At 35.6% G+C, this 26783-nt stretch overlaps 1 protein-coding gene and 1 long non-coding RNA gene across 2 annotated transcripts in view; both read right to left on the bottom strand.

The window, feature by feature from the left end:
• Positions 1-26783, bottom strand: part of GPC6 (glypican 6) — a 792969-nt gene that overhangs the window by 607852 nt on the left and 158334 nt on the right. The gene's annotated exons all lie outside the window — the stretch shown is intronic.
• Positions 696-16734, bottom strand: LOC116963931. The gene is made up of 3 exons (XR_004408473.1): positions 16603-16734; positions 13847-13852; positions 696-706 (listed from the first exon to the last, which is right to left on the bottom strand). It is a non-coding gene; the product is annotated as an uncharacterized LOC116963931 (long non-coding RNA).

The raw sequence follows: 26783 nt of genomic DNA, 5'->3' as shown, positions 1-26783 counted from the left end.
TTAGTAAAGATTTCAGGCTTTCCACTCATCATCCGTTTATCAATATTACTAATTTTTTGACTGAAACAAATGAAAACTGACTGAAGAATTTACATTTAAGTACTGAAATTTACAATTTATTCTTCTGGAGTTCTCCCCACACACACCCCTTCTAAATGCTACATGCTGTAAAAACTAAGAGATTTATTTACTTTTATCATCTAGTTCAGAACCAAATAGAGCTTTTTTCTTAAAAGGTTAATACAGTATTATAATCAGCTTTAATTTTCTTCTTGAATGGTTCATTCTAATGTTTTCTAGTTAAGCTACTGATCCAGAATGCACCAGAATCCAGAATATTTCTGATTCCCATAAAGTCGTAAGCGTTATCGAATCTGAAAATCCTGGCTGTGACTTACAATAGGCTCCAGAGTAGACCATTTAAATCATCAAAACTGATTAGGTTGGTAGCATTTGTCTACTGAAATAATTCAGAAAAGCTATTCTACCTGACACTGAGGGAACTTTGTTACCCAAAAGCTGCCTCAGGGGACCTAATCCCTTTCATGGGCAGCTAAAAATTTCACTTACAGTGTTTATGAATAATGGATTACTGGAAAGTTTACATTTATTCTCAACTGTAGACTTTAAAATCAACAGGTTATAAAATTACCACATCGATACTTCTGACTCAGAACAAAACTGCATGCAAGATGTAAATATAAACCTGTATGCATAAAATGGTCTGGGGTTATTATGTCTACCTTCTTTGAGCTATTACACAATGTCCAACATTAATATTTACAGTATTAAGTATATCTCTTAATTAAAGTACTTATTGAAAAATTTTTATAATATTAGCAGAGCTGAAAGACAACAGGATTGGGATTATGCAAAGAATATATTCAGACTACTAGAGTGATTATCATGAAATTTTTTTACTCAGTTCCTTTTATTGTTGTTGCTGTGAGTAAGACAAGTAAGTGAAGAACATTAATATTTCAAAGGGAATAAGGAAGAAAGCAGATTTCAGCTGAATAGTACTAATGTCTCACTCCAAAGGCCTCATGTGTCTAACCAGACTAGATGTGTGTTGTGCATATGAACCTTACAACATTTCTTTTTCTGTCTTACATTGTTGCTGTTATTAAATAGTAATATTTCCCTAAAGTACCCAGTGGAACAAGGGTGGCCATGTTGTTAAATGTGCAGTGAGAGGCACGCATTGCACTCCTTTCCAAAGAATTAGTTTACTTAAGGCAAGTGGGGCCAAGGGGAAAGAAGAGACAAAGTGATTAGTTCAAAGTCAGTGGCAAGTCAAGGGCAAAAACTGAATCCAGATCCTTCCAATCAGATGTGTCTATCTCTCAAGTCATTTAGCACCATATTATCATATGGCCTATTTGAAGCCTCTGACTTTCCCATAATAGTGATCATTTATTACCTAATGGTGAGTGAAAATATTATTGTACATGCTTGTAAGCCATATCATATCATGCTATCACCAAGACAAACCAAACCAACCAAACAAAAAATAGACTTTCACATATAGTCTTAAGCACACAGTAACAAATTAATTACTCCCATCTGCTTCACATCCCTAATTATTTGGTCTGAAAACTTTCCAATGCCTTGGGAATTTGCTTAGAAGAAATATTTGCATAGATAAAAAGTGTGTTAGTCTGTCCATTTGAATACAAATTCTAAGTCAGACCCCAAAATCCCCCATAGCCACACTACTTAGTTCTTACCAACATGTAACTTCTACCATGAAAAAATCATAGCAAAATTTAAATATCACTGGTCTATAAGGTTGAAAGTTTGGATGCTCTAATCAATCTCAAGTCCATACTGAAATGAGACTTTGGCTTAGTCATCTGCAGGATGAAGATGGTATCGAGGCTGGACAAGAGCTGCTCTCTGTGCTAAGAAAATCACTCTCAATACTGAATACACAGCTCTTATCTGTCTCCCACTTCTCAATGTCTTTGTCATTGTTGAAAGATTTCTGTCTAATCTGCTCTTGAATTCTCATTCCAGTGCTTCAATGTCCTTAATGTTAGAAAGTTTATGATGTTGAATGCCTACTTGTTTATTTTTTTTTCATAAATATGGAGAACTTATAATTTAATTTTAATTTTTTTAATAGTTACTTTTTTCACATTTCAAGACTTTTTCTTAACTGAAGATCTTGTTTCCTCCACTTTTTCTCAGACGTTATATGGTCTAGTAATTGTTACTACTCTGGCTGGATTATTTGCAATTTCTCTTTCTCAGTTGTGTCCAAACTCAGACAAAATGCCCCTGCATCACAGCACAGACTATATTTATGTATCTTTCCGAAAATGCTCCTGCCCATCCATCCCACTATATAATTTGGTGGTTTTAGGCAATACCATACCATTTTTGACTTCTGCTCAGTTTGCAATGCCTTGTGGCCAAAGAAATATTTTTCTTTAAAATGTTACATAATCAAGCATTCTGTATGCTGTACTTAAACTGCCATTTCTCCTAGATGCTTTTTTTTTTTTTTTTCCATTTAAATTCATACTGTTTTTTTCCTAATGGTTTCTTCAACACATCAGAATCTTTTGCTTTAATGTTGCAGGGTCAACCATGAACAGGTTAGTGTCATTGGAAAATTGAATAAGCATTGTTCCTATTGTCTCATTCAAATCAATACTGTGAATATTAAATAACAACAGACATAGAACAGACCCTGCAGAACCCTTTCAACACATTCATCTAAACCAACAGCAAAGCACTTTGTGAATGACTTTCCAATCAAGGTTATGTATAGCCTGCTAACAGAGTTGATAACCAGTAAACATACAGAAATAGGATAGAAGCCCAGAATGGACCTCATGTGACTCAGAAGGTATTGCAAATTTATACTAGCATGCAGCTTGACAGCACTGTTATATATGTGTTAAGAGAACATGAACAGAGAAAGAATCTTTCTTACTCAAAACACTAGTCACTCTTACAGCATGAAAAATTATTTTCCAAGACCCTCTTATTAGCAACATCATGCATTATACAACAGCAATGCTTGTTCAAACTGTTATTCTGATAAGAAACACTGCATTTTAAAAAGCAACCTCTATTTTAATATTTAATACCTCAGCATATCTAGATCTCCAAAAGTAGCAAGCTATTTAGGCAAGTAGTGCACTTCGTGTAATGTTAAAAGCATTTCTGGCATTTTATGTTATCTGCTTTTTAATGACTGTATTTTCCTAACATTAAAAATGAATTAATATCTTTCCTTAAGTAGTCTGCTGAATGCTGAAAGAGTAAATCTGACAGGGTTACTCATACCTTGCATATACTGTAGAGACCTACACATCAGTTTGTTTTTCCCACTTTTGAAAGGAAATGGGTTTTCTTCAAGACTCAGTATCTCCAAATTTCATCACAGTTATGCCTGGGCACCATGGAAGAAACAAATACACTTGTTACCTTCAAATTTCTTTAAACTAGACTGTCAGATGATAAGTCACCACTGCTCTTACTGGCATTTAAATCCAGTGATGAGGGAGCCATATCAATTCTTCAAAATTGTATTTGGTCTAAATTTTGCAGAAAAGAAACCCTCAGAGCTGTATGGTGAACTCTTAGGAAGACTTTCAACAACACCAGAACAAAGACCAGCACTTTATTTTGTCCTGATCTCTAACGTAAGTTACTTCATTGTCCATGTTTCTATCATAGTAGAAAATATGTACTTCTGTATGCATACTTAGACAATTATTTTTTTTCTGAGGTTTTTGTATGTCCCTAGTAAGGACTGCAAGTATTTTATTGATTATAAAACAGAAGCAAAAACGACCATTCATAGCATTTCTAAGGTAAAATAGGTATTCTGGTATTATAGTCAAATATTGAGTACTATATTTCTGTGGCTTCCCATTTTTGTTGTGTATTTTTCTCCTCATATTCACTTCAGGTTATATATTGCAGCACCTCTTCATTCAAACCTGTGAATGGCCTAATATTTTAAAACCTTTTTCCTTTTACACCGTCCAATAAGAAGTAAGAGACAGAAGCAAGTACATTTAAAAGGCCCAACTTTGCCACATTTCATTAGACAAAAGAACATAAAAACTTCTCCAGCCATCTATAACAATTAGAAAGGTTAAGTCAGAGAATTTATTCCATGAAATAGTTCTTAATGACAAAAGATGCAATAAAAAAAAAGAAAGAAAAATATGGATGATTTTACCACAACCAAACCAATAGCAAGAATGAAATTCCCTGATGTTTTTTGCATATTGGGAAGATCATGCTGTTTTCCCACAATTTTTAACTGACTTCCTAAATTTCTTAGAGATAAGGGTGGCGCTTTGACATAAAAGATGTTAGAAGGATCTGTATGAACTAATCCCATTATAAACCATGCAAATTCATTCACCATGTAGACACCATAGCTGTAGAACTACAATGAGCTGCAGCTGATGTTAGAAAACTATATACCAGTATTTTTTTCATTAACATTACACTCTGTATTGCAAATTTTGGCGGTGTTTAATGGGAAACAAATGCTTCACTCAGATCACTATATTATGCTATTCCCTAAACTAAAACTAAAACAGACTAAATGCAGTGGCAACAAAAAACATGCAAAATAATTTCAGAATCCAGACTCAGAGACTTTAATCAATACCGAAGAATTCAAACACAAATCTCCTTGCCTCTTCCTTCTCTGAGACCACATAAATATATATCTTCGCTTCAGAAAAAGAAGATAAAATAGCTGACCTTGGTATGCCACATGCTAATAGCTGCATGGCAGTTAAGGCCTAAACCAAAAGCCTGATTGTCCTAATATTCTGTAATGCATGTAAATCAGGTTTCTCCAACATGCTTATTACCTTAGATCCAGAGATTCTAACTCTTATTCTGCTCCCTTCTTAAAATATATGCAAAACAGCAAAATTAATGTCTATTTTTGTACAGCTACAAAAATGTTCCACTTTCCTCTGTAACTACAGAGTTAAAGCTCACTGTGTAAACCCCCAACATGTAAGGGACAAATGGGTATTATGATGCATGAATTGTAAGATCAGTTATAGCACCTACTCTTGAAGTGCTAAGTGAATGTTCCTTGCAGGCATATTGCAGGCACTTTGAAAATGTTGTCCCCCATTATACTGAATAGAGGCTTGATATTAGCGGTCATTATATATTGATTTCCTTTTAGAAGCAATGATTCGTTCACCCACATGATATGGTATTCTCATGTGTGCTGACATTTCTAATGTAGTATCTTAAAGTAGAGTAGCCTATTTATCCTATTCACTGGAACTACTCTCTGGAAGCAATGGCAAGTATTTCACAGAACTTCACAAATTTCATCAAAGTCATCTACAACAACTTGTAAGAAAAGCAAATGCTGTTTGCAGTTTTCCAAACTGCCAAACAGTGCATCATTTTCTTGACATAGAAACTAGAAACCATACAGAAACTTTCTGTAGGTTTTTTATTGTCTAGTTGTTTTCTAGTTAATTTCTAGTTATTTTATATTTATATAATTTCTAGAGCTTTTATTTTCTAGTTATTACATATAGTTACAATTTCTAGTTAATTTCTAGACCTAGCAATTATCTTGACCTACAGAAACTTTCCCATAAAAGAAAGCAACTATTTTTCATACTAGTAGCACTACTGTAATTAGCCTCCTACTGAGTTGCCCTTAGCCCAGGGCTCAGTCAAGAAATTATATCTGGAAAACAGCATTTGATTAGGATAAACTTGTAAATTCATTACGCAGGTCTCCTAGCTATCATTTAATGTGGATAATTCAAACTCCTTTTCATGAGTTATTTAATGAGACAATAAGTATCCATGGACAGGAAATTTGAAGTTCCCAGTAATATATTATCACCATTATATGTCATATATATGTCTTAGCTCTGTGTTAAAAACAGGTGTGTGAAACAAGACAAGGAATTAAAGGCCACTGGAGAGTGTGAGTTTCTATATAACTGTATCAACAAGGTTAATTTAAGTCATGGAGTGATACAAAGTGATTCATACAAAAATCAAATTAAAATGACTAAGATTTGCTTCCAAGTATAATCTTTCCTTCCTTAAAAAATAAAAATAAAAAGGGAGACTTTCTGCCGGTGACAGATTTGCTACCAACTCCCTCAAGAAGATTTAAAATAGCATTAATAAGGAGCAAATCTCAAGTGATTCAGAAAACTGTTAGGACTTAGTTCTGCATCTCAGAAACTCTGAATAATACCGTGAAGCGTATCCTGTTGGAGCAATTTCCGAGGCACCATACATGGGCCTGCATCGATTCATCTCTCACAAAAGGCCAAGACTGCTTCACTGTCATCTTTGATAGCTTATCTTGGTTATTCAAGATGTAGGTGTGGAGAAAAAAAGATTTTTTTCTTCCTTGTCAAGACTGGTACCCCTTCCACTCTGTAGCATACATCTCTACTTTTATGTACTCCTTCCTTATTTCCATCCCATAGTCCTGACTTGGAGATAGACACTAGGAAGACAGCCCTCATCAGGGGTACAGAAGTGCTGGCTGCCTTGCCAATCAGGTATCTGTCACAGCTGTGCCTCTCCAACAGCATGGGATTCCCTGCCGGCACAGCCAGGAGTGCCACAGCAGTCCGTGGGGACCTATATTGCTTGGCTTCTCCTTGCCGATCACGTTCCCACAACCTCTGTGCTCCTCTAGGAATGGCATCTGCCAGTCTGAACCCTTGGATAGACTGGAAGGGGGTGGTTTTCACTGCAATGAGTGGTGTTCATTCCTGGAAGTTTGGCTTCAACTTACTGCACTGCAGCGGACCCTGTGTGAGAGAGATGAGTGTCTCAGGCAGGTTTGGCAGCTCTGTTCTGAACATTTGTGTTGTTCCTACCACTCAGCAATAATAGTGAAAGCAGATGGGAGGCCGTATATTGGTGAGTTTATGAACATTTATGCAAATCAAGACTTAAAAATACAGCCTGAGGGTTAGGAAGGTCTTGCTGCCAGGAATACAAAGCTCCTTGCAGGAAGAACGATGCTCCGTAGAAAGTTTGAAGAATTTGAAGAAAGAATAAAACAGGTAAAAACACTGTCAAAAAAAGAACCCTGAAGTAGGGCAATTATGGACCATTTTCTTTCCTGCAGTGGCAGGTATGAAAAAATGGAATTAGGAATGGCATGTGGAAACCATTGTGGCCATGGACATGTTGCATGCAGCAACACCTGCAGGTAAAGAGAACAGAATAGACAGGTCTGTTGGCCCCACTGCTGGACAACAGCTCTGGACAGGCCAGAACCTTCCAGCAGATTTGATTAAGTAGTTTCTGTTCAAACATAGATTTTTTTTTTTGTCTCGATGGTAAACAGATGCTATAAAAAGTTGTTTTATTTTTACAGAATCCTGGCTGAGATTTCATCCAACCTGGAAACATGGCAAAGATCACACCAAAGTGATGTTTAGATACTCTCCCTCCTCCCAAAAGGAGGAGAAATCTTCAGTGACAACAGCAACAAAATCAAGGGAGCTATGAAACTCCCTGGTCTAGTGTCACACCAAATCTGTCTTCCCCTTACTGCTCTTCACTTGATTCCCTGTGCTCCAAGAAGCCCTGGTGAAAATTCATTTACATGGTTTCTCTGCCAGTGACTACTTACAGGATCACCCTCCTCATGGCGTTCACATGGCCTTCATGAAAGCATGCAAGGCTTGCACAGTGCCTTTTGCCTCCTCCTACCATGAGCCAGAGGAGCACTAACGTGGTGGCCACCTCCTGACCCCATCCTGCTTGCAACAGCTCAGCTCTAACCTCAGCTAGGACACAGTGAGAAGTTTTACATAGGTAGATGATTAATTGCCCACTTATGTGATATATTATTGTTATTCAGGAAACAACCAAGGACACTGAATCTGAAAGTAACTATAATTTTACCGTGCAAGTGTCATAACTTTATACTGTGAAGCTACCTTTAAAAATATGATTGGAGTATTATGTTTCTGTGTTATTTTCTTACTGGAACACAATAAATTCTTGTCAAGCCTGCTAAAATTGGAGGATTTTATTCAGCCAAAGCTTAAATCAGTCTGACTTATGCAAAATTTAAGAGGGATAAGAAAGGTGCCCTTTGCCATATCTCACAGGTACCTCATATACCTTGAGATCAATGTGCCTTTCAATATTCATCGTGACGGGCTTTATTCTAAATTCCCACAGGTGCAGCAGTCAGTGGGAGTGAGAGCAGGCACAGTATTGTTCCACATACCTTCAGCCTGAAAATGTTGTTAGAGAAGATTTGTGCATTACGATTTTAAGATGCGCAGTTGGGGCTATTTTTGGTTCTAAGCAATTCTATGCTCAGGCAATTGTCTTCCTCTTGTCATTAGCCTTTACTTTGCTTGATCAGGCAGCCTGTCATTTGGTATCTTCCTGTCGCTTTCTTGGCTTCACAAATTTTGATGGGATTTTGTAGGTGGAAGGGTCTCATCATGTCTTCAAAATGTGAAATCCATATCTGCTAACTATGGGGGGAGGGAGGTCCAGACAAAATAGATAGCTATAATTGCATGGAGAAGCTTTATGCCTCCAAATCATGACTGAATGACCCTGTGATGTGTAGTGTGCACGGTTTGCACCTGAAATTTGAATTAACTGGGTAAGGAACAATCTGTCATTGATGCACACAGATGAAATGGTGTCATGTAAAAAAACGGATTGCAAATAAAAAATAAGGTTCACTTTTACCATGAATATGTATTTTATTTCATCTGGAAACACTGTTTACCACCTTTCTTAAAAAAAAACAAAAAAAAAAACAAAAAAAACCCCAAAACAACAAAAAACCAACAAAACAAAACACCAATACAAAACAAAACAAAAAACAAAAACAAAAAAAAAACCTGAGGCTTTGTCTGCTTTCTTTACGCTTTACAATTTTGGAAGGATTTTTCCAAGGATGATGAGGGACAAGATCCTTGTTAAAGAACACTTTGAATCTCATCCAACAAAGATGACAATAAATCTTCAAACCATTTCTGACCATATGTCACAGCTCCTGAAGGCAAATGAAGGCTTTTACAGCTTTTAAATAATCTTTGGCAATGACAGCTGTTAAGACACTTATCCTCCTTCCCACTCTTTCCTTTCTCACAAATGGGAGGGAAAGGTTGTGCTTCCATTCACCCTGCTTCCAGCATCACACATCATGACCTGGGTTACTGTAAGCTAAACATTAAAAACAACATGAAAGGTTTACTTAATGTGTGCAAATTAAGAAACCTGTTATCCGCACAGCTCACGCAGTTTTCAAAATAAAGAGATTGCCTTACATTCCTAAACTATACTACTGTTCAAGGGCAAGCTGTATTTACTTTGGTGTTTCTACTGCTGAATCAGCTCCAGACACAGAGAAATAAATAATTCTGTTAATGTTTGTATAGAAAGCTTGCAAGGGCTCAATTCTATAAATCACTATATTTACCACATTTAATAGTATGATTTTTACATCTGTTTTCTGCTGTTGAAAGGCTCAGATTAGTATATCAGAGTGTAAAAGAGGATTTGAATTTTAAGAAAACAGTAGTGCTTGCGACTCAAATAGAGCACTTGTCTCCTTACAGAGAATCTTGTGAGTTATGCAGATCAGTCTAGCAAACCTGGGACAGGGCTGCACTGAAAGAGAATGCATTTATCCATAGGCACATTTTTTTACATCATAGGTTTTGAGATAGAACCAAAATGTATGTACTACATTATAAATATTTGCTGCGGAAAACAATATATACAAGTGTCCCTAACAAGACTGGTCAGTCTACAGTTACTGGAAATGGGTGATTTCTAAAAGATGATGACATCATCAGTGGCAAAATGGTATGTTTACTGGATTTTACTTATCTAGAAACTACATAGTGAATCCAAATACAAAGTATATCCTGTGTTCAAATGTATAACTCAGGTTTTTTATTTCTTGTAGAATTCTTAGACAACAAATCATCTCATTAATTTCATAGACACACACACACTTTTCCTCAGCATGGGTAATAATACATGTGACAGCAAGGAATAAGGAATCTAATTGTAATATTCTAAATATTCCTTATCACATTTATTTGTCTCCTAAATCAGCTTTAAAAAATAAAACCAAAACAAACCAGCATTTGTTATATTTTGAAAATTTTGCTTGATGTCCAGGCTTATTTTTATCATAATGTAACAACTATGAATGATTTACTGCGATAAATGGATGTATAAGTCAATGTGTTTCAATGCCCCCTGTGTATTTAGGAGCCAAAGTTCCACAGGAATGAAATGGTGGAGTTTCAGATCCTCAGCTGTGAAAAGCCTGATATTTAAAATACCCTTTGGCATGTACATACTTTTAAAAGTCTAGCCCCTTATTTTTTAAAGTTTTACTTTCACATATTTGATGCCAAACTGTTTCAGAGCACAGGCAGCGTGAGCTTGTAGCTATCCATTCCCAACTGGGCATTTCCCTTGGTGGGAAAAAGAGTGTCTAGGAATAAGGCATCTGTTGACTGGTTGATTATGCCAAGCTAACAAAAAAAAAAAAAAAAAAGCAGAAGAAGGATGGGATCTGGAATATATTTGGGGATTTATGAAACACTGGGATGAAAAACTTGGAAACTTGGAATCTCCTCAATGACATAGAAATGATTTTACACATCACATTTGAGGCAATCAGTTGATTTCTTAATTTTTTTTTTCAAGAAATAAAGTAAAGGAGCAGCTGAAGAATGCAGTAGGTGTTCTCACCTTGTAGTCTACCTTTTAAATGGAAGATCTGGGTTCAACGTTCTCCTCAGCCAGAAAAATATACTATAAACCTAAACCTTTTTCCCTTCCAAGAACCTTCCTTCATCCCTTCTGTGTTCCAGAGTGAAGGTTTCTGTTCCTGTTATAAAACACTGTCTATGGTGGGTAAACGAATAGGAATATGTAGCTTTCTGAGGTCTAGCTCAGTATTACTAAGTTAAAAGAATTGTTCAGGCCTAAAAATACTATAACTATATCCACTTACAAATTTGTAAAGCTATTTTATACATCTATGCAGATATCTTCCTGCAAATTATACTTACAACTAACCTGTCTGGCAAAACAGGGTCTTCACTTTCAGGACATAGTGAAACACGACATATGTCAAGTATTTGCTGAACAAATAAGAAGAAACTGGTATGTACTCTCTATGATGAACAAAAGAAATTAAATGCATACATGCTTTCAAATCCAGCCAAGTTTTTCTGAGTTGTACTTTATACTTCCCATTAATTATATAGGAGAAATGGGAAGATCTGGAACTGAAGAAGTCTTTGAGGAGAGAGGCAAATAAATAATTGAATACTGCATTGCTTTAGATGGCTTCCACATTCTTTTGCCCTAAGATATCTCTTTCAAGCTTCAGGGAGTTAATAAATTAGACCACTGATCCATCTATTACATCTGCTTTGGGGGACCACAAAAAAAGGAAAAAAAAACATCAGGGTGGAAACATTTAATCTTGTAATTTATTCTCCTTTACTACTATTTAACATTTTCCCAACTAAAAAAAAAAAAAAACTAAAACCAATGAAAAGTCCATTTAAAAACCTGAATTTAGAAGTGGGTGCATTTATTTATTAATTTAGTGGATTACATGAAAATACAAAAAGTCTACTTCCAAACATTCACAGAAAACACTTAATATTCATAGGTAATTTGCCTTAAATACACATACGTGGTTTAGATAATACTAATTTTTGAGTTAAGACTCGCTAGGTTTGATGAGCTCTGATAAATCATAAAAGTTATAGGAAGAAACAATATGAAAAATTATAAGGCTATATTCTTGAATTTACTCTATAAGAAAGGACAGGTCAATCTAGTCAAAATTCATGAACTGTATTACTCCTGAACTGAGCTCACATTCAAGGTATGACCTGAGAACATGCATACACCTCTGGCTGTACACTCCCTGTTTGCCATTAAAAGGAGCCTGACAAGGAGGCACTAATGACTCAACTTTATCCAGTCCTCCAGAGGTTCAAGCTCTCTCTCACAGGCTGGGAGATTAAAGATAAATTTCCTTCTCTTCTAAGGGGAGGCAGGTTAAGGAACAACAGATTGGACTGTCTTGTAATTTTGGCTTTCATTTATTTCTGATGAACACCCTAATTTAGTAAAAGAGACCTCCTAGATGAGAAAGAATCCCAAGACTGTCCCTCCTCTTTACAATCTTCATAGCCAATAGTTGTCTTCCTGAGTATTTTCTTCAAACTTACATGCTGAAAATTCATGCCCATGTCTTCAAACATAATTTATAATATATATTCCTGCAAAAATGTTTACGCTGCTCTTGTGCTGCCCTATTTATTTTCTCCCTAGACAAGAAAACACAGCGTACCCAAGACAACATTGTGAAGGAGCTGCTATTATGTCTTTTCTCTCTCATGATAAAAAAACATCAAGAATTCCCCTTAAATGCCACAGTGCAATATGGAGGAAGATTTAAATATTATCATTAAGCTTTCAAACTGTCTAATTCCAGATTTAGCTGTTTTCTTTCTGCTGATGTCATTTAATTATAAATGCTGAAGCTTTTAGCAGCGTAGAATCAGATATGTTTGGTTATGAATGATTAAGTGTGCATAAAGTTTTTACCAGCACATTAATCATTGGGTATAGAAAGAAGCATGACACTGGTTAAAAATTCACCGCTTCAGTGCCCATGGGATGTGTAAAGTTTTAGCAGACAGTCAGAGATTGCTTGCCTTTATGACAGGCCAAGCACTGAGTAAGATTGGTTGAATTTACATTCCCCTAAACAGTACTTTCTTTTGTTTAATGAGAGTAATTGTCCTTTGACAGTATGAATGGCAGCAGCAGCAACAACAGCAGTGGCAAAATCAGATTAGGAGTTTTAATTATGCTTTATTGGATGTCAGTTCCTGCAACCTAAACCAGACACCAAAGAACAAACTAGTTCAGGGGAATGCAGGTATCTCAGTACATCCGTGTACTGCATAGCTCTTCCCAAATCACCCACTTTCACTCTTGTGTGATCCAGCAGAAATGGTTTTATTCAGCATAACAGCAGCACACAGACTCGACAAAGTGTGGCCCTTCTGTGATAAGTTTTGAAAATACACTTAGTAAAGGGCTGTCTTTATTTTCAAGCATGTATAACTATAAGCACCTTTGGGACTTGGGACGTTCATGTGAACTTTCTATTTCTTTCACACTAAAGAGCCTTTCTAAATGTCACCCACGTCTGAGTGGGAAAGTCTCCTTCCTGGCTTCTGTGACATTAACTTTCAGACTGGGCAAAGTTACGTCTATGCATAAAGCCTGAAAATAACTTGCTGCAAAGCTAGACAACTGTAAAAGTGTCTCCAGCAGTTCAGGTTTTGTATTCAAGCTTTCTTTCTCCCCTAAATGGTGAGAAGTGTTTTGATATACCTCAACATTTCCTTTAGCTCAGTTAGGGCAGATTAAAAAGCCCTTTAAAACAAATATAAACCAGAAAACAGTTGCAGAAGTTTATAGTAATCTATACTTAAAATAGATGTGTGAACATCAAATCTAAAAGATTTCTCTATACATCCAGCTCCCAGAGACACCCTCAGGAATCCTAGTGTCATGCATTCCTGTTTCATGTCCTGAATAAGCATCTGTACCTACTGAAACATACTGGGTTTTACAGACTATTTCTCTGGGTGCTCTCTGGGAGTTACACATTCAATTCTTCTCAATTCCCAAATTTATTTACCTATCTGACTTACTGGGGAGATGATTTAGACAGTCCTCCTATCCAAAGGAAGGTTGTCCTGCTGCTGCTGTAGAGATGAAAGCACTGATGCAGCAGAAGAGTGTTGCTTCCTACACTTGACTGACCAACTGCAATCTCTTTGGTTTATGAATAATTCCTTTTCAAGGCTGTGTAAAAATGTTAGAGCAGAAATTTCCTTGACTTCATTTACATCTATAAAAACAGATGCATTTTTTATGGTACTCTTGAAATTATTAAATATACTTGATACTAATATGAAAATGAGAAAAATGTAGTTAGCTCATTACATGACCTCACAGATAAATGTCAAACATTTGCATTAACCCTGCTGAGTTGTCAGCTGGTTTGGAGTGACTGTCCCCTAAACTTATCTTTGGTAGGTACTGTAGTAACTTGTAAATTTGAAAATCTAGTAGTGCCATCATCTAGTTAAGTAAGAACTGGAATAACCCCAATATAGCAGCAGGATTTGAAAGAAATGTGGAAATCCAGAGTAGGATTTTGCAAGGTGCAAGCCTCAAATACAGTGGGAAGCATATTTTAGCTCTCTGAAAAAAAGAATGTGTGCATAAGAAGCCATGTAGATTTTAAGTATGTTTCTTTGCACCTGTGTTTGTAACATGGATACTGCAGATACAAAAACTACATCTCATGAGATATTTCTTTTTCCTGTGGGAAGTCTAAATAGATGAGTATGAAAATTACCAGCAATGGCTATAACCTACACCAGCAATTTTTTAAATAGGCTTACTATTAGTTCTTCATGTTTGCATTTCTTCATAAAACAGCAGAGGAAGTCTGTACAATAGAGCTCCAGAAAAATATTAGCAGAAAAAAGGGAAACTCAAGTGAACAACAAAAATAATCTTATGTATCTTTACACAAAATGACTGAAGACTTATATTAAATCATTCATATACTGTATTAAAAGATCCTTAATACTACTCCCAATTATTAATCTCCAATGGACTTGCAATGGTATTTGTGGCATTGTTATTACTTTGCTTGTTTGGATAAAGACACTTTTTTTCTGCAAGAAAATATGCTAAAGCATGACTATTAAGCAATTTCAGTACGAATAACTTTCATGTTCTACCCAAGTAACCATCTGATGAATAATATAATCTAAGAAAGTTCATAATAACACAAAATAAATACAGTACGTGTAATGATGTTGCAAATTAAGACAACCCAGCAGAAGCCACTTACTTTTTTCTAACATTAGCATAAAAATAAAAAACATCTGAGACTTCTTTCAGCCTCTCCCTGCAGGACCAGTTATACCTCCTTTAAAATGAACTTTTAGGGTAATAAAGTAATGGCATGATGAATATTCTAAAAGGTCGATATTAATTAACTGCATTAACAAACCCAGGACAGTATTTTATATAGAAATAGCTGTTTGAGAACACATTGATCTTTTTTTTTTTTTTTTTTTCACATGTGTACCAGCAAAAGTTTCTTCAGCAAGATTTCTGTGAAAAACAGTTTGAGGGAAGGCAGTAGAGTACAGATCGTTATGAACACTAGAGTGTATTTGGTGTGTGTGTGTATATGTTTGTGCACGCATGTGTGTGTATACACATACACATAAATATGTTACAGTAAGTTTGCTCAGCTCATTAGTTTAACAATGTCAACATTTGCAAAGAAAACAAATCATATCCCCATACATACAATGCCAGCATTGAAGGAAATCAAACATCTATTCAGAAGCTGTGAAGTTAGCTCCTGTGCTGTCTGAACTCCAACTTTCAGTCTAAACATATTGTATGGGTTCAGCTACAAAGAAGCTGTTACTACAAATGACCCATCATGTTGTCAATTTCTCTCTTAAAAAAAGGTGAAGCCTTCCACCTCAAAATGGCCTAACCGTCTGTGAAGAGGAAAGTAAATCAGTTGCTGGGCTTGGGTTATCATTATATTAGCAAGCAGTGCATTGCAACAGGGAGTTCTGCAGAACAAAACACTTTCTGCTAAGTTTTAGGGAGCTTTTACTACAGATTCATTCTAGTTAATTCTTGTGGTGCACCTGAAATTTGCAGAAAAACATCTGGTTAAGTTTCATCTAAAAAGCCTTCACTTCCTACACTCCAGCACTGTTTTCATGATAGTAATAAAAACGTTGAATGGTGGGATGGTGATCTCCTGAACATCTACTTCAAAATAACACTTTTCATCCTAAATAAAATGCTAATCTAGATGTACCTGTTGTCAAGACATTACATGTAGTCATTCTTCAACTTGACCTGTCTCAAGACCATTAAAAGATGCAAGAAACTATGAACTTTTCCATTAGTATAAGTCTTACACACCTCCATCTATGCACATTTCGCAACTCAGTCCAAAACTCACTACGGCTTGAAAAGGAAGGAAGAAATAGCTTGAAATAGCTTCAAAACCACTAAATCTGGACCCAATCTTCTTCTGTAACTAATCAGATGAGTTAATAATTTTTTCTTTGCCTCATCCCAGCCACAAAAGATTCTCATACCAATTTCACCACATCATTATTTTGGCCTTCCAAGTGACAAGAGACTTGTTAATAGCACCCAAAGTCTATCCATACATTAGAACTTAATGAAGATATAATTTCATTCCTGTCAAAGCAAGTGTTTGTAATTTGCCTTATTCCTCTTATGGTATGCTTTGTAGAGTGGCTTTGACTATTACTTGTACATGCAACCTTGAAAAAAAAACAGCAGTTTGAAAGCTGTGAGGAAGAAAAGGGCTACAAAAATGATGATGGGACTCTCTCATGTAAGGAAAGGCTGAGAGAGCTGGGACTGTTGAGCCTGGAGAATAAAAGGTCTGGGAGGGATCTCATCAATGTGCACACATCTTAGAACAGAGAGTGCAAAGAGGACAGAGCCAAGATCTTTTCAGTGGTGCCCACTGACAGGAACAGAGGCAATGGGCACAAACTGAAACACGGGAGTTTCCCTCTGAACATGAGGAAGCACTTTTTCACTGTGAGGGTGACTGAGTGTCGTCAGAAGGGGGAGAGAGTGGCTGTGTGGTCTTTGGCTTCCAACCAGGCTCAAACCACGACACTGAGCATGGGCACAGGCTACCCAGAGATTGTTGTGGAGTTTCCATTCTCAGAGATACACAAAATCCAACTGGACATGAACATGAGCAACCTGCTGTAGCTGACCCTGGTTTGAGAAGTGGGGTTGGACTAAAGAATCTCCAGAGGCACCTTCCAGCCTCAAATATTCCATAATTTCCTAAAGAACCTACTGTGATTCAGGTGAACTTTGGCCATATCTCTCTTTATCCGTTCCTATTATCTTGCAAAAGGGTGTGAATTTTCCTTCAGCAGAATAAGGCATGTTCTGGCTCAGGAAATCATTTTGATTGATAATCCTTATTTGCAGCAATGTTACTTGGACCTTACAGCCTCAGCTGTAGACCAATGGCTGCTGTGGGTTTATCAGTTTTATAGCATTTAAGATTTTCCTTAGACTCACTGACACCTGCAGTCAGATGATTCCATAATCACTACAGCTTTCCTTGAAAAAAGATTAGTCAACCCACATGTATGCAAAAATTGATAATGTGAATTTGAAATGCCTAAAAAGCAAAATTTTCTCTTAATGGTCAAAATTTTTAAAAAATCTTACTGTTTTTCTGGTGTTCTGATTCTGGAGACAGAAACCAAGTGTCCAATTTAACCAACACCGGAACACTACAGCTATAAAGTCTTCTAGTGAGACCTTCAAAGGCTTAAAAAGATATTCTCCCGCACGTAAGGAGTACCTACTTTCCATCCGCAAATAAATTTATTTACAGTAGCCTTTAGTCTTTTAGCATGAGTTGTCTCTTCTTAGTTGGAAAATCTTTTCCTCACTTTGCTTTCCTAAGGGCAACTACAGTTGTTGCAACTCCAGAGATACAGTAGTTCATGCTGAGCATCTGGAAGTTGCTTTTATTTCCTTAGCATTTACAAGTAACTAGCCAGTGTAAGGGGTATTTTTGGAGAATTAAAACGATCATGCAGACAGTCAATATTAATTCTTCCTATACTGTGAGGGTATATACTAAGGAAGAATGGATTTCTCTTCTGCAGACCAATGCCTATTTCAGATTAGTGAAGGAAGGGTCATCTAAAAAAATGCTTACAAAATGGAAGGCATGAACTACGATTTCAATCAAAACAACAAATATTTTTCCTAAAATATTGCTTTTTCTCCCCAGATGTGAATTTTTTATACTTATTCAGTTTGCTTCTGGCAATAAACGCAAACAAAACCAAAACGTAACACTGCTATAGTTTCTTCAGACTAAATGATCTTTCTCTTTAGATGATTACAATGGAGAGTTTCATATTTTTCAGACATCTAGTTGGAACAGCAACAATCAACTTATTTAGCTCATATATAATATTTACCACTGTATTTTAGGCTGACTAGTCAATAAAGCCTCCATTTCATAAAAAATGAAGGAACCATTAAAATGATATAAAGAGGATAGGCATGACATAAAAAAAGGCTAAAAATCTTTATTTTTTTTCCCTTTGAATGGAGTATATACCTCTGCATTCTTTAAACAGACAGAACATGAATCACTTTCTAGAAACCTTCTCTTTATCGGATAAAAGTATAAATAATGCCAGTGCCAAATCTTAAGGCAAAAGGAGAGTAAGAGTCACATACTTCTTTGGAAATAGTACCTTTGTCCTAATGATAGCTATTGAACATAACAGCTAAATGTCAGGGAACGGAGAAAGAGAAAGAAGATTCAGCATGAAAATCTACAGACAAAAAGGACATTTTCATCATTCCTATGAACAAAGTTCCTTTACTGTTTTCTTAAATTCTGGCTTTGCTAGAAGATAGTATTTTTATTAATATATCACTATAGTGGTCAATATAGTAGAAAAAGGTGAATATAGTAGAAAATGGAGCAAAAAATCAATGTTCAGTGTCATGGAAAGTAACTGTTCCATAGTCCTTTTCCATTGTCAGTACAGAATAATATAAGGAAAACAGGAAAGATAGAACAAATACCAACCCAGAACATTACTGAGTGATTCAGTTCAAGAGATGGGTCAGAAGCTACTGGCTAAAAAACTTAAATTTAACTTCAGAGTGCAAAAAGCCAGGTTCAGTTCTTTTTTTTTTTTTTTTTTTTTTTTTTTTTGTGAGCTGATAGTGCCCTGAATAATTTTCCTCTTGTATATATTGACCAGATTCTCTCATTTGATATCTCTTCATCTGAACACAATTGTATGGGATTTAGAGTGATTTTTAAATTTTTTTTCCCAACTGAAATTGTAGCTTTAAGAACATTTTGATAACTGTCATGTGAGAACAGCTGTATGCACAGTATGTATGCAGAGTTCTTCTTAGATCTCTTTCTACTCATCCTTCAGCACAGGAAACCAGTCTGGTCATTTATTTCTGTGGCTGAGTAAAAAACCAGTATAAAGCCTTAAATTCCCTACGAGGACCCAGATGTCAGAGAGCAGTGTCTCCACCACTAAACAATCTCCTGACATTATAACTGAGGCCTGCAGAGTGAGAATACCAGATTCGTGCTTCTGGATGAGAAGGTTAAGACTTGAGGAAAAAGAAAAGAATGCATTTGATGGTGCTGTGATTGCTTTGAGTTTCACAGACCACAAGCTGTCACTCCCATAATCAGTCTTCACCCAAAAGCAACTCAGAGTAGTAGTAATGGGAACATTGGTAAAACAGATGGGGACATCTGTAAGGATCATTTCAAGGCTGTGCTATTTATAAATTGCTCAAATTCATAAGTGTTAAATTCAACTATAATTCTTAAAATAAAACTAGAAAATGCAATGTTTCCTGATTGCGCATTGTTCAACCTCATACACTTAGCTCATATTATGAAGCAAAGACTACAAAAATCTTAACAAACCTGCAATTCTGTTGTTCATGTTTTCAGCTACATTTCTACAGGAAAACAAGTTGAGATTTTTAAATGAACCAATAAAGTACAATATCAACTGTAAAAATAACTTTTTTATACAATTAAATTAGTGATATTTAAGGTTGAGTTGGTTCTTAAAAAAAAAAAAACTTCTAAGATAAAAAGAAATCTATACTTCATGTTACCTAGGGTGATAAAGCCAAGGAACTGTAAAGTTTGGTGGATTTTTCTCTCTTGTGCATTCAACAGGGTTCGAGTTTTGCTACCAACAATAAATAACATTTCATAATACCTAGTAGTGCTCTACAAATTGCGTCAGAATCTGGCCTTATGTCCTGATGGGAAGGAAGACTCAGTGACTTGACTCCTTGGTAATCTTAAATCACCAACAATTTTGTGTTGGCCACAAACTTTATCCTTAATCTCGAGCAATTACATTTACTTTGGAAAAGAAAAGGTACAGTGTCACCTAAGTACAAATTTTGAGAAATTAAGAAAGAAAGAAAGGTATTTAATGATTGAATAGTTTCAGAGTTTACAGGCCATATAATCTCTAATTTTGACTGAGGACATGGAAAATCTGTAAATTTAGAAGTCTGTATTAGCATACCCAGCAAATAGAAAAACAGGAAATACTGTACCATCCTTAAGCATGCTACAGGCATTTTACCACTTGTTATCTCACCATGAATTTTTATAAAGAAAAACTGTATTTCTGAGGTATAGTGAATGAGATTTGCTGCATATTTTTTACTAGGTCATATTTATGTGCCAGATATGTCATGTTTATCTATTCTCTACATTTGTAAGTCATCCCAATTGAAATCAAGAATGAGGCTGCATTTGTCCAGTTGCAATATTTTACTCCTCTGGCAAAATGAGGATGCCTTGAGAGACAGAAGTCATTTATGACACTCCTCATATCTTTCATTTCTAAGAGCTATCTAACCATGCCTTCAGAGTAGAGTCTCATGAGTGACAGGTTGGAGAACTTCTCCAGGCTCAGGTGAATAGATAAGTAGCCTCAATAAGATGTTAGCAAAAGACATTAAAAATGCCTTTCCCAGTTACGGTATGAAATCCAAATGCCTTCTCAGTTCCTCTGGAACATTCAGGATGGTCTGAAAGGCCTGACATATATCATGAAAGATATTTTTGCTGCTGACATCCACAAGACTGCCAAGTCTGTGTACCAAGCAACTCCCTTTGCCTCTACACTTTCCTTTGGTAGCAAAGCGTCATTATGACTACATGTGGTCTACTCTTGTTAGTAACTATGCTTATAATACTCTTCCAGGATGGTTAAATAGTGGTTGTCTACAGGCATCCATAGCATTGTCTGAAGCTTCAAGAAATAAATTAAAAAAAAGAAAAAAAAAAGCATGTGGTGATCCTTTCAAATCTTGTGAATTACATTTGACAACGCTTCAGGCATCTTAGAACTGTTCTTCAATGAAAAATATCAGGGGAAAAAATAAAAACAGATTTATGGAGACTCATATTTTTGTATACCACACTGCATGCACTTTTTATACCTTGCAGCCTCATCCTGTCATTCTGAATATTTTTATTTCACTATTAATATTTTACAGAACAATTCTGTGAAATTTTTCCTTACATTACATTCCTCTAATGGTGATAGCTTAGTGTTATTGTATTTAGTATAAAATCAGTCTATATTATGTATAAACAAAAGTTCTGAGACTTCAGTGTTATGTAAAGACTTCATATATATGAATAGGCTTAAGGTTACAAGGATTCCTGTAGCTGTTATTTATATTTTACTCACTGAAATAAGAAGAAATAAAATATTTTTTGTAAATAGAATTTTTTTTTCTTTTAACCACGTCCATGAATACAAAATATGAATGATGATGAGTATCACATTTAGATGTGTTCTGTGTAATTTTAGACTGCTTAAAGAATTGTGCTGTTTCATGTCTTTCTTGTGTGATAGCTACTCTGTAATTGGGGTAGATTCTAAAATGACCTCAAATGGACCATAAATTCATGATTTTCTGTAATATCTGTAAATAGTTATATTAACTATTATTCAGTTCTGTATTTTATACCCTTTGCATTTGCTATGAAGTCTTCTGTATGTAGATTCACAAAAAGTTTAAATTTAAAGACCTCGAATGTAGGCTTTGTCTGATTCCTTTCTCTTTTTTTGTCTGTTTCTCTTTCATAAACTTTCATAAGGGAAAAAGTGTAGAAGTCATTTGGAGAAGATTAAAGACATGAGAATATTTTGGTTTGAGAGAAAACTCTAAAATGTTGCTATTTCACTATATGTTCTTTTTAGCTGATGTTCCTGGGACATGTTTTCAATTACTGTTGTGAAAACAAACTAACTTCATGGTAAAAAGGTTATGAACAAATATTGTTGTTCATGAAGAACTCAGTCATGAATTTGGAGATTTCAATTATCCCAGATTTGACTGACAGGAAACGCTGAACATGCATATCTGGTTGACTTGTGAACAGCGTTTTTGTAGACCTTACTGGAGGCTAGCATCTACATATGCAAAATCCTGACAAATGAGTGGAGGAAACTGGTATACAGAAGGCTAATTGAGGAACAGCTCATAGTACACAAAACTTTTCCCAAAACACAGTTGATGTTTTCTATCAAATTTTAACTCATAATGGATGTGAATTTGCACACAGTTCCAGATGGTTGAAAATGGAATTGAATGGAGCGGTAAAGAAATATAACCATATGGTTTGCAGTCCAAGATGTAGCTCACATTTGTAGTCAAATCTAGCCATGATCACACAAGACTATACACATTGCCTTATGAAGAGCCTGACTGCTTCTTAGCCAAGTTTTGCAGCCTGTGCTAAGCTCTTCATTGCTAAAGACAAGTTTAAGATGACCCAACAGTTTTAGAACAGTTCATGATGCACTATCTTCTTTAATGTTAGCCTAAAATCCTGCTTCTAATAGAAAATTTAACACGAGAAATACACAGGAATAGAAAATAAATTTTTAATCTAAAAATTAAGTGCATAGAATTACCATCTAGCAAGACAGATTTTTATTATTTTTTTTTTTTTAATAAACTAGTATGGTCTAGAATATAACAAAGTAAGTTTTTTTAAAAAAAAAGAAAACAAAAGAAAACAACAGACCGTCTTGGAAAGCTGAGATTGAGATTCTCTGTTTATGTAACTTTCAAGGAAAGATAATGAAATAAATATCCTCTGTCTGATTAGAAAAAAAAAAAAAGTGTAAAATCAATTTGTCTAATACTATGCAGAGTACACAGCTGCTTGGACCTGTATGTTTTATTACACTTCTGTAGTGACTCTAACATGTCACTAGCCTAGAGGTGCTAGCCTACATAAGTGAGCAGTAGACATCTCCTTACATAAATGAGATGAGAAAAAAACTAACACAGCAATAAACATTAGTTCATTTGATTAACATTGTGGCCAGGAGGCATTAGAGACAAATACACACACAGTGAAGTTCTGAAGTAGCTCTCTACATTTAAGAGTTCTTATAATATTTATGACATTTATTATAAGGAAGCAAAAAAATTATTAGAAAATGTAATAATGTACAGTCACATAATTGAAATAATACTTCTGTCTCTTGTCCTTACCAATATATGTTTGAACTTTTTCTGTACAACCTTAGCTAGCCCATTTTTTGGTACTCAGGAGAAATTAATCACTATGTAAAGGTGCCTGATTCACCTGAAGAGACAAAAAAAGACACAGCAACTGGATATTTTGGATCAGTTTTCAGTGTCCTTTGGGGTTCCTTGATATTTCCGTTACTGACTGGAGGAATCCAAATTCTTCCAAAATCATGATTTGATGGCTAAGCATCTCTGTCTCAGATGCTGCAGTTAGTAGAAAAGTAGGAACAATATTACTGTTAATGTTTAAAACTGAAGCACATCGCCTTATAATATTTAGAAAAAAAATTAGAAATAATCTAAACCAGTTAGGATTGCTACAAGCCTAAAGTAGGCAACTTGAACGAACCTGAATGAATCCAACTGTGTCCAGTAACGAAATCCCAGTCCTTTTCAACAAAGTTTTGTCTATTCATGTCCTGGGTTTGAGTGACTGGGATTGTTGGGTTTTGGTATCAGAGGAGAGGGGCTACAGAAGCTCAAACCATCGTAATTCAATATATCTGTAGTTTATCTGCCTTACAATTTTCTTATTAGTTTTCCCAAGCATGATATAACTGTATTCCCTTTCCATATCAGCTTAAGTTCTTACACCATGCATATCACTATGGGAAAAGTCATGTTATATAAAAAAAAATACAAACAATACAAAAAAAAAAACCACATAAAACTGTATCTCTGAGGCAGTAAGCCTGACCACAAATCTGTTCCAAGTAAAGACTAATGCAATGTGTTTCAAATTAATGCCATCTTGGGTGCAATTCAGCTCCAGTTTACAAACCCTAGTGCTTGACTCATCTACCTAAATATAGGTGTGTAGTGCTATTTGAGAGACCCTGGAGTACTTGAGCCAGCCACAGATATGACAGGGGATCAAAATGAGCATCAAAACTTTCTGAACTGGCAGCTGGAGGCCAGCTGTGATATCCCATGAAATCAAAATGGCATTAGACTACTGTCTGCTTAGTTGAGTGACTGATCAACAGAGGAGATTGGAGTCCTATTTGGCTTACCCCACAGTAGACAGCTCTACAGAGGTAGCTGTGATCTGTCTCTGAATCCCATTTCTAATACAGGAAAATGACACACTTGAAGAGAATACCAGAATTCTTTGTGGGCGCTATATTTTTTCTGCTTTGCCATGAACACACAATGCTACTTGGTGGTATATATTTTATGGATACAGTATGCAGAAATAATATTTTGGTACAGCTTATTTAGGCAATCCTGTATACCTTCTAAAGTTTAGATATGTACAAAACATACAGATATGTCATGGTTATAACAATACCAAGGCCAATTATAACAATAGCATATTTATGATGGTAGTTTGAACTGGATTTTTGTTTCAACTAATAATATTAGTGTGACTTGGAAAGACAACCATGTTATGACTGATACAGGTCTGTGAATTAATATTCTTATACCTGAGATTCATGCTTCCACATATGTACCTGGCAAACATGGTTTTTCATACTGATCTCTATTAATGGTATCTATTACCGTTAAAATATTTGGAAATGAAAAAGCAACTTAAGCTTCGTAACCACGGGATGAACATGTCTAATACACTGGCCCTGAAAAAGAAAGATTAAGACATACAATTTTCTAACATTATCTAAACAACCTTGGGTCCTCATCAAAGCAAGGACAATGAGGACTTAATAATACATACTTACTTTCAGAACACTTATGTCACTATTTAAGTTATAAAATTGCACTGGGATTTGGCTGGGATAGAGTTAATTTTCTTCATAGTAGCTTGCACAGCACTAAGCTTTGGATTTGTGACTAAAACAGTGTTGATAACAGTCATGTTTTACCTATTGCTGAGTGGTGCTTACACAGAGTCAAGGCCTCTTCAACTCCTCACCCCACCCCACCAGCAAGCAGGCTGGGGGTGCACAAGAAGTTGGGAGGGGGACACAGCTGGGACAGCTGATCCCAACTGACCAAAAGGGATGCCCCATACCATATGACATCATGCTCAGTAATAAAAGCTGGGGGAAGAAGGAACGGGTGGACATTTGGAGTCATGGTGTTTGTCTTCCCATGTAACTGTTACCTGGCTGTACTGGAGATGGCTGAACATCTGCCTGTCAATGGGAAGTGGTGAATGAATTCCTTGTTTTGATTTGCTCGAATGTGCAGCTTTTGTTTTACCTGTTAAACTGTCTTTATCTCAACCCATGAGTTTTTGTATCTTTAACCTTATTCCCTCCCCCCATCCCACTGTGGGGGAGTGAGCAAATGGTTCTGTGGGGCTCAGCTGACTACCAGGCTCAAACCACAACAGCACATTCATATTATTTCTACAATGAGAGGATTAAATTTAGAACCATATTTGTGGTGGCTTTATTAATTAATTGTGTCAGAAATAAATTTAATTCTAAATATTTCAGCAAATCTAAAAAAAGAGAGACAGCATTTTAAAAAGAGGTACATAGATAAACAGATTTGTGTTTCCTGTCTGTCACGTAAGAAGTATTTAGTTCTTGATTGCTGCTTATTTTCAGTTTAGAACTGGGACTATCTGTCTGACAGAACTCTGGGATAGTATTTTGGCTCTAACAAAAAGGACAAGAAACATCTGTCAGTTTTCACTGTCACAAGTTTCACTTATGAGATTTCCTTTTTGAAAAACAAAACTCAGACATTTCTAAACCTGGCATGTTGTTAGATATTTACCACAGTATTCAAAATGGTCTTACACACACACATATTATATTTGTACATGTATTTTTTATACATATCTATATGTTTTACACATATGAAAACATGTATATATTTTATATATTTATACATATGTATTATAACCTGCTTTTCTTTTAGTCATTTTATGTCAGTTAAGTATTGTCAAAAAAAGTTCTATGAACAAAATATTTGATGCTCTGTTACAGTGTGTACGTGTAATTTCATTTGGCATATGAATCATTGAGGCATACACAGTATTGAAGGGAGGTATTTTCAAAGAACATATTGCATTGGCAGTTCTGTAACAATCTACAAGTCAAGAGGTCTTCATAAAGTAATATTAATAGCTGAGGTGGCATTTTTGTGTCAAAGCATTTTACTGCAATTATGTTTGCACATTTGCTGTGATGTCTGTGAAATCAGACTGTATAGGTTATAATACTTCCTAATGTCTCTTGATTACATGCCTATATTTTACCTGATTGGTCAGTTGTGATCACAAAACATATCACCTTCCATTTAATGAGTCTTAAGTAAAACTTAATTAATTCAATTAAACATGTGTATGACTATATATATGTAGTGTGTAAGAAATGTGTATGTAATAGATATTCTTTATATACATGTGTGTATATATAATGTGTAAGAAATATATGTATACACAGACATATTTTAAAAGTGGGGAAAATTCTGTATAAAGATTGAATTCTGATACCTTATTGCTTTTTTGCTTTGTGATGAACAGAGTGTACTTTCAGAAGGTGATCTACAAATCTATCATAACA

Source organism: Tyto alba, unplaced genomic scaffold (assembly GCF_018691265.1).
Source record: "Tyto alba isolate M040663 unplaced genomic scaffold, T.alba_DEE_v4.0 Super-Scaffold_45, whole genome shotgun sequence".
Lineage (NCBI taxonomy): Eukaryota > Metazoa > Chordata > Aves > Strigiformes > Tytonidae > Tyto > Tyto alba.
The sequence above is the reverse complement of the archived record's forward strand: the minus strand, read 5'-3'. Positions and strand labels throughout refer to the sequence as shown.